Raw genomic sequence first — 6,915 nt, forward strand, 5'->3', positions numbered from 1 at the left:
GTCAATACCCATTTGGCGCTCACGTGAATTATTTAACAGGTAGTTTAAGTAGGGGTGCACAACAATGGTAACATATTACTACTACTAAATGACATTATTTAGCGGTGACAATTTCTTACCACTGCTATTGTCACGTTGATATAATTTATTTTTGGTTTAGGTTATATTTTACTACTTTAGTAATCACAAGACACCTAGATTAAATAAATTTCCATTGTTTCTTGAGTTATTGTAATCAACAAGAGAAACTACTCAATTAGAAACATAAAACCTATTTAATTATTGGGTAACAGACTTGTTAATTTGACTTTAAACGTATATATATTTAAAAAAAAAATGAATTAAATAAATATAACAATAATTAAGTTTTCTAAATATTTATATTTATATGAGATGCATGCAACAACATTTCATTATTGTTGATTTCTTTCCCTTCAAAGCATCATGGAAATACACCTAGCTTGTAGAAATGGTGAAGCTCAATACTAGTTTTTCAATGGTGTGGGTCTTCTTCTGCTTAGAACTGATCACTTTAATGGTTACATTTACACTTGAACAGATGGCAACTTATGTCTGTCATACTTTTCCCCACGAGTCAAGGGTTCTTGAAAGTTGAAACCGTTTGAGGGTTTCTTTCTTGCCTTAGGTTGGGTTTCTCCTACTAAGGGAAAAAAATCGTCTGCAATTCCGATCTCGTACAATTCCGTGAAATACCACTTTCAGGGGGTGACACGTGTATTAATACCAATGCAAGGGTCCAGATCTGATTTAAATGCCTTTTCACTGATTTAATATTTTATTAGTTGTACCAGATCTGGACCATTGTATTGGTATTAATACATGTGTCACCGCCTAAAGGTGGTATTACACGGAATTGTACGAGATCGGAATTGCAGCCAATTTCAACCCCTCTCTTAGTGGGGCTTTTTCCTCCCGTGAGGCGTACTAGGTTGCGTGAGTTTCTCGCCGACGCTTCCCTCCATTGAAGGTTTCGGATGTCTCTCCCTTCGGCTTGGTGCTTGTTTCTCTTGTTATAGCCAAACTCTTGATTCTCTTGAGGCTTTGTTTCGTTTGATTAGCTCTGCATTCTCTGTTTTCCAGATTTTATCTGGTTCTGTTCTTTGTTTGCTAAATCTGGATCTTCTCCAGTTGTGGCGGAATTGTTGTGTTGAATCCTGTTCGTGGCTTACGTTTCCCTGGTTTGATTCTTAGGTTAATTCACAATGGTTTTGGCTTTCTGATTTCTTGTATAAGGTCCAATCGTTTCTATTTGTTTTGATTTGATTTCTTGATTTTGACTTCTTGATTTCTTCTGAAGACCTTTGTTTCTTTCTTCTTAAATCTTTCTTAGTTTGTGCGATACTCTTAGGTTGGGATTGTAATGGTTTCAGTTTCTTGATTTGTCTATATAATGTTTGATTTGTTCTGGTTTCTTTCTCTCATTTTCTGCAGGTCTCTGCATTTTACTACTCTTGCATAAATTCTTAGATGTGCTTATCCCCTACTTTACTTTAGTGTATATGGTTGATTTCTGCAGAGTAGCAAATCTTTTGTATGGATCCAGAGTTAGATGGTGTGATCTTGCCGGAATGGCCGGAGATACTTCAATTGAAACCAGAAGAGCGGATTTGGAAACATCTGATCTGGGAGTTGATTCCAGTTTTGTTGATTGGACTTTTGTCCTAATCGGCAAGGTTTTCTCCACCAAGCGAATCCCTACTGCATCTGTATCAAAAGGCCTTGGAGTGGCTTGGAGCCTTCAGAGAGATCTAGAAGTCAGATCAATGGGGGAAAATGTCTTCCTCATCCAAATGGCTAGCACTACAGAAGTAACGGTGGCTCTGGATCAAGGTCCATGGCTGATCAAGAATTGTCTTCTAGCTCTTCAACCCTGGACACCGTTGGTACAACTCCAATCACTCTCCTTTTGTCTCTTTTTCGATTTGGACCTGTCTATGAGCTGCCTTTCTTTCTTCACACTAAAGAAGTTGCAGTTCGTATTGTGGCAAATTGGGAAATTTTCTTGAAGCCCAACTGCCTGTCTCTCTTTGAGCTCTAGGAAAGGCTCTGGCTATTCCTGTATCTCTAAAGATAGGCTCTCCCATGGCCAGGAATGCGCCTCTTACAGCCAGAGGGAAGGTCACTGTGGCTGGAATTGTGCTATGCCAATCTACCACTATTCTGCTATTTCTGTGGCTTGATTGGACATGATAGTCACTCCTGCCTTATCCAAAGAGCTCTCCCAGGGGGTTTTACCTCACCAAAGGCAATGGATCTAGATCCAGAGGTAAGAAAGCAATGTTGGGATGTCTCTTTCGGGAATGGATCCAGCTGGGAGGATCAGTGGCCAGGCCAATAGCAGATGTCCAAATGCGGTTAGCAGCTAAGTCTACCCTCATAAGTTTGGAGCTCCGCTCTTCTTTGCGTACTTCTTTGGATTCCATGGAGCAGGATCAGGTCCCATCTTCTTTTCCCGACAGAACACTTCCGCTGGCGATCTAGTCTGAACGGGGTAAACCTAAATAGGCAGTTTGGACGATGGGAGGAGGCTTCCGGCGAGTTCCCCGACAGAACCTGTTGGATAGTGTAGGACTCGGGAGGCCCAACTGCGTTTCAGCCCAGGTCAGCCCATGTTACTAGTAGTGTAGCTGGACCAAGTGAGGAGGCCTGCGTTATATGTATGAAACCTCTCGCTAGGGCCCAAGCTGGAGGCCGACAATTTGTCTTTAAATCCCACAAAGGTAAACTTCAGAATGGTGTGGGTCCCAAGGTCACCTCCCCCATGGGCTTAAAATCTAGTCAAACATCTTTGGGCCCGCAACTGCTTGATAAGAGGTGTCTTATGGGAAGCCCATTTACTCCTACAGAATCAGTGAACCCAAGCCCATCCTTAAGGATAAAGAATGGGAGCCCAATTCCTCAAGGGCATACACCTTTGCAAAATCCAGTTACCCAGCGCCCTTTTGTCCAGAGTCCTCGGGCTGGCCCATGGCAGCCTATCTGATTAGATACGCCAAATCAGTGTGTCCAGAAGACTCATCTTGCTGGTCCGATCGCCCATCATATTACTGATACCAATAATACTCGAGCACTAAGCACTGTGGGCCTGGGGAATGGTGGGACTCTGCTGTCCAGTGCTGATGCTTCATCTTCCTAAGCTACTGTGTCACGGGATCTGCTATCTGAGCAAGATAACTATGATAGTGTTGCACCACGGTGCCCCTTGACTTTGACAAAATCATCTAAAATAGTTCTGATTACCAAAGAAGTTCAGGAAAGAGTCCAAGAGCCCTCCTTTGTTACCTTAGAGGAGCTGCTATCTCCTTCACAATCGCCGGTGCAAAATAGAGTCTGTAAAAGACGTTTGGGGAGCTCCTCCACCCCCATTGCACAGAAATTCAAGAAATTGCGCATATCTTCTGATGTTGGATACCCTACACATAATAAAGGGGCTTTGTTCGAGAGGGCTCCTTTATCTGATGCATCCAATGGTCAAGGCTGGCGGAGGAAAATTAATTTTGTGACATTTACTAATGCTGTGTCTATTGCTGAAGAAGGGGTTTGGGTGGCTACCCTAAAACAGCCACCGTGGGGGCCATGACTCTTTTATGTTGGAACTGTCAGGGGTGTGGTTGGCCTCTGACGGTTCAGTATTTGAGCAGTTTATGCTCTAATATCAGACCAAGCATCGTCTTCCTGATTGAAACAAAGCAACAACAATGGTATATGAATTAGATCAAGTGTCGGTGAGGCTTCTCTAACTCTTTCTTTTTAGATCCTCAAGGGCGCGCTAGTGGTCTTGCTTTATTTTGGGATGACTCTGTATCTCTAACTATTCTCTCTACTTCTTGCAGATTTTTTGATTTGTCTCTGGGTGGCCCTTTTCTTTTTACTTCCATCAGGCTTATCTTTGTATATGTTGACCCTCAAACGGACCTCCGAGCTGCCTTTTGGAGTGAGATAGTTTTACTAAGCCAGTCCATCTCAAGCCCATGGCTTTTTGCATTGGTGATTTTAATGAAATCTTATTTTTAGATGAGAAGTGTGGAGGGCAACAAAAAAGTTCGACCCAAATATCTGTGTTTTCTGATGCCGTTAATAATTGTAATTTGTTGGAATTGTCTTATTCAGGTCCTCGCTTTTCTTGGTCAAACAAGCGACATGTGGATCAGTTGATAATGGCTAGTATTGATAAAGCTTTTGCAAATGGTTAGCTTCTTAGACGGCAAAATCTATTGGAGGTTCGACGGCATACTATGGTCGGGTCAGACCATACCCCGGTATCAGTTCATTTCCATCCCCGACCCAAATCTATAAAGGTCGATAATTTTTTTTTATGTCAAGATGCGTGGGCCACCCAAATTTGGAGAGTGTAGTATCTCAGGCTTGGGCTCATAATTCTCAGGGATCTGCTTCCTATAGACTCCAGCAGAAACTTCGAAACTGTAGCTTCCGGCTGAAGAGGTGGAGTTGTGAAACTTTTAAAAATGGACAGTTGGAAATTGCAACGCTCACTGAGGAGCTGGAATCTGTGCAAACCCATCCCTAGCGTGAATTCATTCAAGAGGAGATTTCAGTGAGGAAAAAAATTAGAGGAAGCCCTATTGGGTGAGGAGTGCTTTTGGGCTCAGAGATCTAGGATCCAATGGATCAAAGAGGGAGACAGAAATACCTCTTTCTTCCATACGGCTACTTCCCGAAGACGCCAGTTAAACTGCATCTCTCGTATCCGCAACTCTAGTGGGGATTGGATCCCGGAAGGCCAAGGGATGTCTGATCTTATTACAAGTTATTTTTCAAACCTCTTTACTTCATCCACTATGGGAATACTGCTTATTTTTTGGACTGTGTGCCTTCTCGGGTTACCCATGAGCAGAATCAAATACTTTGTTCTCCCTTTACTGATGAAGAGGTTAGGGTTGCTACTTTTCAGATTGGGACTTTTAAAGCCCCTGGTATTGATGGACTTCCCAGGAAGTTCTATCAGCTGCATTGAAATATTTTAGGTGCTGATGTGGTCAATGCTGTACAATGGTTTTTTAACTCTGGTCACATGCTTGGGAGCTTTAATGAAACAGTCATTGTCCTAGTTCCAAAACAGAAAAAACCTAGTGAGTTGCACCACTTTAGGCCTATTAGTTTGTGCAGAGTCATTTACAAAATTATTGCAAAATGTCTTGTAAATCGGCTCAAACCTTTTTTGCATTCTCTAGTTCATCCATTTCAGAGTGCTTTTATCCCTTCTAGGGCCATTTCGGATAATGTATATATTGCACATAAAATTTTACACCAAATGAAGCAGTCTAAGTCAAAAAAGGGGTTTATGGCTCTAAAGTTGGACCTTAGTAAAGCATATGATAGAGTTGAATGGCAATTTCTAGAACATATGCCTTACAAAATGGGATTTTGTGCCGCGTGGGTCAATTGGACAATGCAATGTGTGTCCTTGGTTTCCTACCATATCAAAGTAAATGGTATCATTGTTGGGAAGGTCACCCCTCATAGGGGGCTCCGTCAAGGATGCCCCCTAAGCCCTTATCTTTTTATTTGATGTCAAGATGTTTTATTTTGCAATTTCATTAGGGCCGAGAGACGTAAGGAGATCTATGAGTTTAAGATTAGTAGATCGGGTCCTATAATTTCCCACCTCCTTTTAGCCAATGATTGTCTCATTTTTTCCAAAGCAGGGGGTAATGAAGGTTGGCAAATTTCTAAGCTCATTGAGAGCTATTGTAGTGTTTCTGGGCAAATGCTTAATGTTGATAAAACCAGTATTTGGTTTAGTCCTTACACTCCCATCTCTTGTCGTGGAGAGGTCTTTGATGCAACCGGGTATAGGGAGGCTCCTGACCTTGGCAATTATTTGGGTCTTCCAACCAATTTTGGTAGATCCAAAAAGTCTCTCTTTTCTTACATTATTGATAGACTGCAGAACAGACTTTTTGGGTGGAAGGAAAAACTACTGTCCGCAGCAGGTAAGGAGATACTCATTAAGTCTGTTGTTTCTACTTTTCCCTCTTACACTATGTCAATGTTCCTCCTTCCTTCCTCATTATGCCATGCTGTGGCTAGAATTGTTAGACAGTTTTGGTGGAAGGATAGCACTGGGAAAGGAGTTTGCTGGATTAAATGGGGCCAACTTTGTAGGAGTAAAAAAGAGGGAGTGCTGGGGTTCAGGGACATCCACTGCTTTAATATTGCTCTTTTGGCTAGACAAGGGTGGAGGCTCATTCAAAATGAGTCCTCCCTTTGGGCTTAGGTGCTTAAGGGCAGATACTTCTATTCTTCTTCTTTTTTGGAGGCCAGGCCTAAGGTTTGGTGCTCTTGGGCTTGGCATAGCCTGCTCAAGGGAAGAGAACTCCTAACTCAAGGTTTGTATAGATCTATTGGTAATGGTTGCTCAACAAATATTTTCAAGGATAGATGGATCCCTACTCTCCCGGGTGGGAAAATTATCAGCCAAAACCAACATACATCTGTCTCCTTTGTGTCTGACCTTTATTATGCATACTGTTAGGAGATGAAACTTACCACTTCTCAGATCTATCTTTATGAAAAATGAGGTAAAGGCCATTGCCCAAATTCCCCTTTATTCGTCTCCAAAAGATGACAGTTGGGTTTGGGGATTGTCAAAAAAAGGAATTTTTTCTGTAAGGACTGCTTATTACACATCTTTAGCCCGGCTCTCAACTGGATCTGCATCTTTTGATCCCTTTTGGGCTGTCCTTTGGAACCTCAATATTCGCCAAAATAAGATTCTTCATTTGGAAGTGTTGCTCTAACTCTATTACAGTAAAAACCTTCTCTTTATTAGACATCTGGCCGCTGATACTCTTTCCAAACGAACAATTTCAACGAAATCTTTCAATTTCTTATTTTACTATGTTCAACTCTATGTATTCCTCTATCCGTAGA

General features: G+C 41.9%; 1 long non-coding RNA gene across 6 annotated transcripts; it reads left to right on the top strand.

Moving 5' to 3' along the window:
• The first annotated feature begins 481 nt into the window (after positions 1–481).
• On the top strand, positions 482–5,240 carry LOC122081781. 6 transcript variants are annotated; one of them, XR_006141211.1, is made up of 3 exons: positions 482–499; positions 1,538–4,008; positions 4,132–5,240. It is a non-coding gene; the product is annotated as an uncharacterized LOC122081781 (long non-coding RNA). The 6 variants fall into 6 exon arrangements; XR_006141210.1 differs by lacking the exon at positions 482–499 and adding an exon at positions 870–988; XR_006141209.1 differs by lacking the exon at positions 482–499 and having other exon boundaries at positions 940–1,904; positions 2,112–4,008.
• Positions 5,241–6,915: the final 1,675 nt, after the last annotated feature.

This window comes from Macadamia integrifolia, chromosome 6, assembly GCF_013358625.1.
Source record: "Macadamia integrifolia cultivar HAES 741 chromosome 6, SCU_Mint_v3, whole genome shotgun sequence".
NCBI classification, from domain to species: Eukaryota; Viridiplantae; Streptophyta; class Magnoliopsida; order Proteales; family Proteaceae; genus Macadamia; species Macadamia integrifolia.